General features: G+C 36.1%; 1 pseudogene; it reads right to left on the minus strand.

The window, feature by feature from the left end:
* Positions 1–436: 436 nt before the first annotated feature.
* Positions 437–8886, minus strand: LOC104250026 (probable aspartic proteinase GIP2; annotated as a pseudogene).
* Positions 8887–11776: the final 2890 nt, after the last annotated feature.

Raw genomic sequence — 11776 nt, forward strand, 5'->3', positions numbered from 1 at the left:
CAGCAAGATACTATATTCATCAGATGGATCAACCACCCCTCCCCCCCCCCACCCCCCACCCCCGCACTTTTTTATTTGTCAAAATCAATTAAGATGGAAACTGCAAAAATGATAATTGTGGAGGGGGTGGTGTTGTTAGAGATAAGGAAGGGCATTCTCTTTAGTCTTTGACTCCAAGCTGCTTGTTGATTGCGTTAATAGATAGGATACAGTTCTTTGATTAGCGATGAACACCCTATTTATCCACACACACCACATGTATTTACCTCATCTCATTTTTGTATTATTGTTACCTTTCAAGAGAAATTAAGGTTGTTGTTACTAGAACAGCTCCTTCAATTCAACTGTAAACTTTTTAAGAGATGAATAAAATGATATGTTGGTATTAAACAACAAAATCCATAAACATGTACCTTGGCCATTTCTGGCACTCCACACTATAAGTTTATTGTTCAACACCACCAATTAATATTCTCAACAAGAAATTGTAGTGGCCTTCATCAGCAAAGTAAATCTACTCAAGACAACAGTAAACATTCATTTGGCGATTGACCATTAGACACACAGCAACCAAAGCAACAAAAGGATTTATTTTGGATCGAATCATATATTTTGGACACACTCGATCGATCCACCCTTTGACAGAAGACTAAATACTCGTAGTACTTATTAAATCAAAAATTCCCAAATGGCGCACTTGTTTTTGGAAAGATCATCAAGCCTTGGATGTAAAATTGAAGTTGGCACTTGTTGTTCGGCTAAACAAGAGTGAAGAACTAAAGCCCATCCTTTTGTTAGCAATGTCAAATTGCAAAAGGTTGTCTTCAATTTGATGAGCTCCAATGACTATAGAGGTGGTAGGTTCAAATCTGCCATCGACAAATCCAAGACAGAGCACCTCATTATTCACAGCCACTATTGAATTCACACCCCAAATAGTCCAAGATGCCGCATTTTTGTTTCCCAACACCAGTTCAATGGGTGGAACACCAGGACCAACGCGAGTGCTTCCCAATCTTGTGCTATTATAACACACTCTAAAAGGAGCCACGGGTTTTACCCTTGGAACCTTAGCAAGCGATTTTACAAATGCCTTTATAAAAGCATTGTAAATGGAAGTCTCCAATTTCGTGTAAGGATCAACGGTGCTGATTTTGGTTCCTCGAATACCATTTTTGGCGATTGTCAACAATGTAATGTTAATTGGAACAACATTACCAATAATTTTAATGGATTTCACTCCAATAAAGTACTCCATCGAAGGTTCCCCTCTAAAATAAGACCCTGAAGTACTAACAGGGTTCTTAAAGAAAGGCGTATATACAAGTTGTTGAGAATTTTACGATGGAAAAGTCTTAAAAAGAGGGTGAATGGATAATGGAGGGAAATGAAATTTTTAAGTAAAAATTTTAAGTTTCCCTCTTTTGAAACATTGTCCCATATTGGGAGAGGAAAAGGATTTTGGTGGGTATATATACAATTGCTCTTCTTGTAGCTCTTAAAGAGTTAAAAAGAAGGCAAGCCTCGCGCCGTCGTCGTCGTCGCTCGGCTCGGCTACGGCTACGACAAATGATTGATTGATTAATTTTTTTGACCAAATTTATTTGTTAATAGTGAATATTAACGTAGTATTATCCGTGTTTGAAATGGATGTTTTCCAATCCGTGGATAGAATCCAAGTGTCCCACCAGTTCGGCCAAGTGCATGCTCCATTGTCCATTGGCAGCCTAGTGCTCCATAAGCAAGTGCTCCTTCCACCATGTCAAGTGCTTCCTCCATAACAACCTAGTGATTGCTCCACCATCAGTGGTGGCTGGTCATTCTCTTAATAGCTAACTGCACTATAAATATGTGCAGTAGCTGTTAGAGCAAGGACACACAACACAAAACGGAATAAGAGCAGTTAGGAGAACGCACAGGCAGAAACGAATTTGAGAGCTTGGCTGTCGTTGATATCCTCTTCAGTAAGAACTCAACATCGGCTATAAATTGCATACCTTCCTCTCAGAATTTCCATTCGACTTCTGAGTTCTCCTCCTTTGTTGTGCATTGTTTTCAACTACAAACAAAGCAACCGTAAGTGTGATTTGCTGCCGAACTTTGTGTTCGCTGAAACACTGGGGTTTGAAGTACCACTACACCATTGTGTAATTCGTTCTATCCTGAGAGAAAATAATCCATAACCTTGGGTACTAGGAGTGAATTAAATTCCTTAAGGAAACTCTATGAATTCAGTGGGCTCGAATTAATTATTGTTTCATTTATATTTATGTTTATACGCTAACGTTCTTTTCTCCGGAATTATTATTTACAAATACAACAAGTAAGAAGATAGGAACCAACAAGCTTAAGGAATTTAATATCTTTATTTCTGTATTTGTGGTATACTTACTGTTTTGGAGATTAAAGCCTTTGTGGCGTTTTGTTGGAGAACTTACAGTTCTGACGACTAAAACCTTTGTGGTTTTGTCTACTCCAGTTTTGGAAATTAAAGCCTTTGTGGCCGTTTGTTAGAGATTAAAATCTATGTGATTTTTTTCCCTCCAAGTTTAAACGTTTGTTTGTGTCATTCCTTTAAAGAAAAAAATGGCAAATGACAATGGAAATCAAATTGTTCCGATGATGACTGCCAACGCATCGACAAGCCGAACACCGGCAGAAAAACCCGAAAAATTTTCCGGGATTTATTTCAAGCACTGGCAGCAGAAGATGTTCTTCTACTTGACTACGTTATGTCTACAGAAGTTCATCAAGGAAGATGTTCCTGATCTATCCGATGAAACTCCAGAGAATGAATGCTTTTTCGTGATTGAGGCGTGGAAGCATTCTGACTTTTTGTGCAAGAATTACATTCTTAGCGGACTAGAGGATAATCTGTATAACGTCTACAGTAATGTAGAGACGTCAAAAGAACTGTGGATTGCGCTTGAAAGAAAATACAAAACTGAAGATGCCGGCATGAAGAAATTTGTTACCGCAAATTTTTTGGACTACAAAATGATAGATAGCAAGTCTGTTATTACCCAAGTCCAGGAATTACAAGTGATTATTCATGATCTACTTGCTGAAGGTATATATAAAATAAATACTGATGTTGAAAGTAAAAATTTTAGTATTTTTACTAACAGAATTTTCATTGAAGGTCTTGTCATCAATGAAGCATTCCAAGTTGCAGCAATTATTGAGAAGCTGCCTCCTTTGTAGAAGGATTTCAAGAACTACTTGAAACAAAAAATGAAAGGAGATATCCCTTGAAGATCTCATTGTTCGGTTGAGAATCGAAGAGGACAACAAAGCAGCTGAAAAGAAAGGCCGTGGAAACTTAACAATAATGGGAGCAAATATTGTTGAGGCTACTTCTCAAATTAAGAGAAAGAGGAAGCAAACTTCTGGGCCAAGAAATAACCCAAGTAAGAAGCGGTTCAATAGAAATTGCTACAACTGTGAAAAAACTAGACACAGATCTGTAGAGTGTCGTGCTCCAAAGAAAGACAAGAAGAAGGGTCAAGCAAACATTGTTGAAAAGCACGAAGATATTGATGACTTGTGTGCTATACTCTCTGAATGCAACCTGGTAAGAAATCCTAAGGAGTGGTGGATTGATTCTGGAGCCACTCGCCATGTTTGTGCTGTGAGGGAAACATTTTCTACATATGCTTCTGTTGGACCTGAAGAGACGCTCTCTATGGAAAATGCTGCTACATCAAAAATTGAAGGATATGGGAAGATATTTCTCAAGATGACTTCTGGCCAGGTCATGACTTTGAACAACGTCCTCCATGTTCCCGAAATTAGGAAGAACTTAGTCTCTACTGGACTTCTTGTAAAACACGGTTTCAAGTGCGCTTTTGTATCTGTCAAGGTTTGATAAGTAAGAATGAAATATTTGTAGGAAAAGGTTACCTTACTGAGGGCCTTTTCAAGCTGAATGTAATAGTTGTCGAAGCTAATAATAAAACTTCAGCTTCTTCTTACTTACTTGAGTCAAATGATTTATGGCATGTACGTTTGGGTCATGTCAATTATAAAACCTTGCGGAAAATGATTAACTTGGAAGTATTGCCTAAGTTTGAATGCGAAAAATCAAAATGTCAAATATGTGTGAAATCTAAGTATGTTAAACATCCTTATAAGTCGGTTGAAAAGAATTCAAATCCTTTAGACTTAATTCACACAGATATTTGTGATATGAAGTCAATACCATCTCATGGTGGAAAGAAGTATTTCATAACTTTTATTGACAACAGTACTCGATATTGCTGTGTTTACTTATTTAATAGTAAACATGAAACAATAGACGCATTCAGGCAATATAAAAATGATGTTGAAACACAACTTAACAAGAAAGTCAAAATGATAAGAAGTGATAGGGGTGGTGAATATGAATCTCCTTTTGAAGAGATATGTCTAGAATATGAAATTATTTATCAAACAACAGCCCCTTACACGCCTCAATCCAATGGGATTGCGGAAAGAAAGAATCGTTCATTAAAGGAGATGATGAACGCATTGTTGATAAGTTTTGGTTTGCCACCAAACTTGTGGGGGAAGCCGTTCTTACAGCTAACCGGATACTAAATCGAGTACCCCATAGCAAAACACAATCCATTCCATATGAAAAATGGAAAGGAAGGAAGCCCAACTTGAATTATTTGAAAGTGTGGGGATGTTTGGTAAAAGTGCAAGTTCCTTAACCCAAAAGGGTAAAAATAGGATCGAACAGTTGATTGTGTTTTCATAAGATATGCGACCAATAGTAAAGCATATCGATTTCTGGTTCATAAATCAGAAAATCCCAACATTCATAATAATACGGTTATAGAATCAGATAATGCTGAGTTCTTTGAAAATGTATATCCGTATAAAAAGGAATGCGAGTCAATTGGTGAAGGATCTAAATGACCTCGGGAAGAAACAAAAGAAAGTACATTTAATCAGGGGATCCAAGACGTAGTAAACGTCAAAGAACGTCTAATTCGTTTGGACCAGATCTTGTGACTTTCTTATTGGAAAATGAGCCTCGAACATTTAAAGAAGCTATGTCTTCTTCAGAATCATTGTTCTGGAAAGAGGCAGTCAATAGTGAAATAGAATCCATATTGAACAACCATACATGGGAATTGGTTGATCTTCTTACTAGAAATAAACCTTTGGGTTGTAAATGGATTTTTAAAAGAAAAATGAAAGATGATGGCACTATTGATAAATTTAAGGCAATACTTGTTGTCAAAGGGTATAGACAACGAGGAGGTCTTGACTACTTTGATACATATTCTCCAGTGACGAGAATTACGTCCACACGAATGCTAGTAGCTATAGCTGCAGTTTATGGTCTTGAAATTCATCAAATAACGTAAAGACAACATTCTTAAATGGAGAATTGGAGGAAGAAATCTACATGGAACAACCTGAAGGGTTTGTGGTTCCAGGTAAAGAAAAGAAGGTATGTAGACTTGTTAAGTCCCTCTACGGACTAAAACAAGCACCCAAATAATGGCATACAAAATTTGACCAAATAATATTGTCAAATAGTTTTAAGATAAATGAATGTGATAAATGTGTGTACGTTAAAAATGTTCCAAATCATATAGTCATTGTTTGCCTATATGTGGATGATATGCTGATAATGAGTAATGACATTGCCAACATAAATGCGACTAAGCGTATGCTAACTAGCAAATTTTATATGAAGGACTTGGGAGTTGCGGATTTAATTCTGGGGATTAAGATCCAAAAGACTCCTCAAGGTCTGACATTATCACAATCTCATTATATTAAGACAGTACTTGAAAAATTCAAGCCCTTAGGGTTTAAAGCTGCAAAGACTCCAATTGACGTGAATCTTGCATTAGCAAAGAACAAAGGCCAAAACATATCACACTTGGATTATGCTCGTGTGTTGGGATGCTTATTGTACATCATGAATTGTACACGACCAGATATAGCTTGTGCTATAAGTAAACTGAGTCGATACACGAGCAATCTAGGTCAATCTCATTGGATGAAAATGAAACGAGTTTTGGGATATTTAGAACATACCCAAAACTTTGATTTCACGATAGTAAATATACTGTAGTGATTGAAGGATATTGTGATGCAAATTAGATCACCGGTTCAACTGATTCGAAGTCCACAAATGGATATGTATTCACTATTTGGTGGAGGAACGGTATCTTGGAAGTCGTTCAAACAAACTTGTATTGCCCGCATACAATGGAGGCCGAGTTCATAGCCTTAGATAAAGCCGGTGAAGAAGTTGAATGGCTCCGGAATTTCTTGGAAGACATTCCATTTTGGCCCAAACCGTTGGCACCAATATGCATACATTGCGATAGCCAAGTGGCAATTGGAAGGGCTGGAAGCATTATGTATAATAGTAAATCTCGTCATATATGACAAAGACATAAAACCGTTAGGCAACTACTCTCTAGAGGAATTATCATTATTGACTATGTAAAGTCAAGTGATAATGTGTCGGATCCACTTAAAAAGGCCTAACTAGAGAAGTAGTTGAGAAATCATCGAGGGGAATGAGACTATGGCCGAGAACAAGTCATTGTGGCGGTAACTCTACCTAGAAGACTGGAGATCTCAAGATCTAGGTTCCAGGAGATAAAACAAAGTCACTAATGACGGTTCAACATTGTCAACAAATATTTTGATCCATTCTCGTAATGAGACAATGTTCAATACCAAGGATAAAGCATTAAGGCTTTTTAATGATTTCTAAATTTGATACGGGGTATATCAAATAGTGTATCTATGGGATGACACGTTTAGGAATCACCTATATAAGTGTGAAGTGTTAGCCGCTTCAAGGAGAAATTTGCAAGGCCAATTCTCTATGCACTTATGAAACCAGGCGGTGTTCATGGCTGAAACGAACACAACAATGAGAACCAAAGACGGTTAAGGGTTGATTGTGTGACTTATGATTTCTAGGTATACACTAAAGTTCGACGGTTCAAAGATATCAAATCTACCGATTGACCAAGTATATCTGACATAAGTTCACTACGGAAAGTTTAAAGGGAAACCTACTTATCCAGATGTAATTAATCCTTGCTTGCAAATCACACAAGTTTTTCATGCATACTTCCGTGATATAGTCATTCCCCATACATGTGGTGGATTGTTGAGGATTTTAAGATGGATACGTCTTAAAAAGAGGGTGAATGGGAAATGGAGGGAAAATGAAAATTTTGAGTAAAATTTTAAGTTTCCCTCTCTTGAAACATTGTCCCATATTGGAAGAGGAAAAGGATTTTGGTGGGTATATATACAATTGCTCTTCTTGTAGATCTTAAATAGTTAAGAAGAAAGCAAGCCTCACGTCGTCGTCGTCGTCGCTCGCTCGGCTCGGCTTCGGCTACAGCTACGGCTTCGACTTCGGCTTCAGATTTGGATTTGGATTTGGTCAAATGATTGATTGATTGATTAATTATTTGGACCAAATTTATTTGTTAATAGTGAATATTAACATAATATTATCAGTGTTTGAAACGGATATTTTCCAATCCGTGGATAGAATCCAAGTGTCCCACCAGTTCGGCCAAGTGCATGCTCCATTGTCTATTGGCAGCCTAGTGCTCCATAAGCAAATGCTCCTTTCACCATGTCAAGTGCTTCCTCCATAACAGCCTAGTGATTGCTCCACCATGAGTGGTGGCTGGTCATTCTCTTAATAGCTAACTGCACTATAAATATGTGCAGTAGCTGTTAGAGCAAGGACACACAACACAAAACGGAATAAGAGTTGTTAGGAGAAGACACATGCAGAAACGAATTTGAGAGCTTGGCTGTCGTTGATATCCTCTTCAGTAAGAACTCAACATCGACTATAAATTGCATACCTTTCTCTCAGAATTTTCATTCGACTTCTGAGTTCTCCTCATTTGTTGTGCATTGTTTTAAACTACAAACAAAACAACCGTAAGTGTGATTTGCTGCCGAACTTTGTGTTCGCTGAAACATTGGGGTTTGAAGTACCATTACACCAGTGTGTAATTCGTTCTATCCTGGGAGAAAATAATCTATAACCTTGGGTACTAGGAGGGGATTAAATTTCTTAAGAAAACACTGTAAATTCAGTGGGCTCGAATTAATTACTATTTCATTTATATTTATGTTTATACACTAACGTTCTTTTTTCCATATTATTATTTACAAATACAACAAGTAAGAAGATAGGAACCAACACAAGTCTCTTGGAAACATCAATACCTGGGAGAAAACATAAGGACTGTTTCCGAAAAATATAACTCCTTTAGAAGTTGTCGAAGAACTCAAGCAAATAGCAAATTTTGGGTCAAGTTGGAAAGCGGCAGCGAGTTGAGAAGGAAGTCCAATGAAGCCATTTCCAAGTCCGGCTATCCCTTTGACTCCATTGGCAAGGCCTTCTAATAGAAACGTAGCGCCACAACCGAAAACTACTCCTGGCCGCGCTGAACGAATAAAACGGCCAGGATTCGAGCCATCGGTTGATTGGAGTGAAACAACATCTTGAGCAAGTTCACCACCAGTGCTGGTGTGAATAAAAGGATTATAAGGGTCATGAACACAAGTACTATGATTGTTTCCCACCGCACATGCACCTGAAAAGGAACGTTTGCAAGGGGTAGAATCACAAGGGACGGGCTTATAGGATGAGCTTACATATCCCTTTTCGCAGTCAACCCATAAAAATCTTTGGCCAAGATCTACAGTTAGTTTGACAGGGACAAGAGGAGTTCTTTGGCGAATGACGGTGACATATTGTTTAGTGGTTGCATCTTTGGTCACTTGAAGAAGAAGAGCTCGAGGTCTTGAAGGAGTCTTGGCTGTGGATGAGGAGAATAAGAGGAGTAAAGAGAGAAAGAATAAAGCACTGATGGAAGAAACGTCCATTGTTATTGAGAAATGAGAGCTAAGAATTAACGAGTGAGTGGAATTGAAGAGTTTGCTTTTGGATTTATAGTACAGGAAAGCTTCTGTGACTCCTGTTGTTTATCATGAATACCCACAATATTACTACTAGTAATATTTTATGAGCGAAGGTACGATACAAAATTTAAAGAACGCAGGAAGGAAAATATTTTATTATAAATCTTTGAATCTACAATTCTTTATTTTCTCCACATATAAAATAAGGTATCAATACCCCTATTTATAATAGTATGAAACCTATTTCAACTAGAAACAGGAAAGCTTATTCCTATATTTATTCTAACTGCAAATCTTATTTAGAAATGAATTAAATAAACCAAATCCTAAATAACTAAGGTTTCCTACTACAACTTTGAATTAGTTTTCCAACATTCTCCCGTAATTCAAAGTTGTATACATTTGACTTGTTCATTTTGCAGTTATGTTGGATCATTTCTCTCCAACTTTCACTTTTGATGAAACATATGTCTCCATCCCTCAACTTTGCTGAAGCACCTGTCTCCAACTCACGTTGATGCACTTTGTCACCAACAGTCGATGCACTTTGTCGGCAACACTTAATTTTGTTGAAACCCCTGTCTCCAACTCACGTTGATGCACTTTGTCACCAACCATTGATGCACTTTGTCATCAACACCCAATTTTGTTGAAGCCCCTGTCTCCAATTCACGTTGATGCACTTTGTCACCAACCGTTGATGCACTTTGTCATGAACACCCAATTTTGTTGAAGCCCATGTCTCCAACTCACGTTGATGCACTTTGTCACAAACCGTTGATGCACTTTGTCACAAACCGTTGATGCACTTTATCACAAACCGTTGATGTACTTTGTCAGTCACCAATACCCAATTTTGTTGAAATACATAATCAACTTCCAACTTTTTAAAACCTCTCTCCAACTTTTAGAGAAGAGTTTCTTCATCTTGTACCATATTTGTTTGCACCTCTTTAAACTTGTTTTTTTCTTGAATCTATCTTGAAACTTTTCATCAAATAATCTAATTTTGTTGACAACTATCTATGATTTTGCCATCATATTTTTGGCCTGACGGGTGGCACACTTTGTCTAGTGCCTCCCGCCGGCAATGGAGGCTATTTGATTCTCTCCCAAGATCGTAGAAGCTCTTATACCAATATGAAGGAAAATATTTTATTATAAATCTTTGAATGATCTCTACAATTTTTTATTTCCTCCATACATAAAATAAGGTATCAATACCCCTATTTATAATAGTATGAAACTTATTTCAACTAGAAACATGAAAGCATATTCCTATATTTATTCTAACTGCAAATCTTATTTAGAAATAAATGAAATAAACCAAATCCTAAATAACTATAGTTTTCTCCTACAACTTTGAATTAGTTTCCAACACATACTCAATTTAGTAATGCAACTTGCCATATTTAATAGTACAATGAGTCTTTCGAGAAGTTCTCCAATTCTATGACTTACTATAACGGTAACAAAAATACTCTCCTCAATCTGCGAGATCATAAAAAAATTAAAATAAATTTAAACATATAATTTTTTAAAAGAAAACCACACTCTATAATAATCAGTTAAACTTGCTATTATATAAAAACATTGTTTATTTATCCCTTAGATATAACTTGATCAATAATCAACTAAGCATCTTAAAAGAAAAAAACACTATTTAAATTATGATCCACATAGAGCTCATGCACCAAATTCCTAATATATATTCTTGTGACTACAATTTAAACTTAGAATTCACACTTCATCCCTTGTACGTACTAAAAGGACAAAACTGATAGTAAATGCGACATGAAATATTTGCATAAAAAAATAAAAAATAAACCATTACAGTGAAAGGAAGAAATGACAAAAAAGAAATTATGAAACGTCTCTAGCATCTTCATAATGTTTATTCCACCACCATCTTCCCACAACATGATAGTGATACTAGTTTTATAAAACCATTTTAGAAAATAGCAAATGAAGAGGTGAACCAATTCTCAAATTGCTCATATACAATATAATAACTTGCTCTAATGTCCTTTGAACATGTCACTATGTTCTTCTTCTAAAAGAATTTGCTAAAGACTATATGGATGAATAAAATCGGATAAAGTAACTTCATAGAACTCAGAGTTCTTGTAGAAGCCAGGATCACTCTAGCTATCAAATTTCATCCACAACTTGATCAAGATTCCTATTTGGTTTCATAACCTAGAAACAGAAAAATAGAGAAATCATGCCAAATGTTGACAATTAAAGTAGAGTAGGGGAGATCAAAAGTTTATTCAAAAAACAATATACCACATTATCAAATATAATGTACATTATATATCCAATATTAGAGTAGTAAAAGAGACTTTACAATAAAGATAATTATTATAACATTAGTATATTACCGTGATTATTAGCTTTGCAACATTATAAATGATCTTGACTCTTTCTCTTATCTTGTATTAGTCACTGTTAGATTATTTGGATAAGGTAATAACAAAATAAGAAAAATGCAATCAAAAGAAAAAAAAAGAGAGATAGAAAAGATCCAAAGTTTTTCTGGTCTAAAAAATGTGTCATTTCACTTCTCCTAAGAATATGATACATAAATATACGACTCCAGTGCCTTCTCCAGAAGTACATTAGTAACTTTTAGAGACTAAAAATTACAAAGTTTTAAAGCTTTTTATTCATTAAATGCTCAGACATAAAGGGAATAACAGTTAAGGAAGGTCAATGTTATGAAATATCAAATTAAAAGGGATAAAAAAAACTCAGAGAAATGTCTAAGTGAATGAAGCTACTATCCAATGAAGTTCGATCATTTTATTATGTGTTTATGAATTTCAAAATAAGAACTTAGCAACCTCCTCGG

The sequence above is a fragment of the Nicotiana sylvestris genome, chromosome 1, assembly GCF_000393655.2.
Source record: "Nicotiana sylvestris chromosome 1, ASM39365v2, whole genome shotgun sequence".
Classification (NCBI taxonomy): Eukaryota; Viridiplantae; Streptophyta; class Magnoliopsida; order Solanales; family Solanaceae; genus Nicotiana; species Nicotiana sylvestris.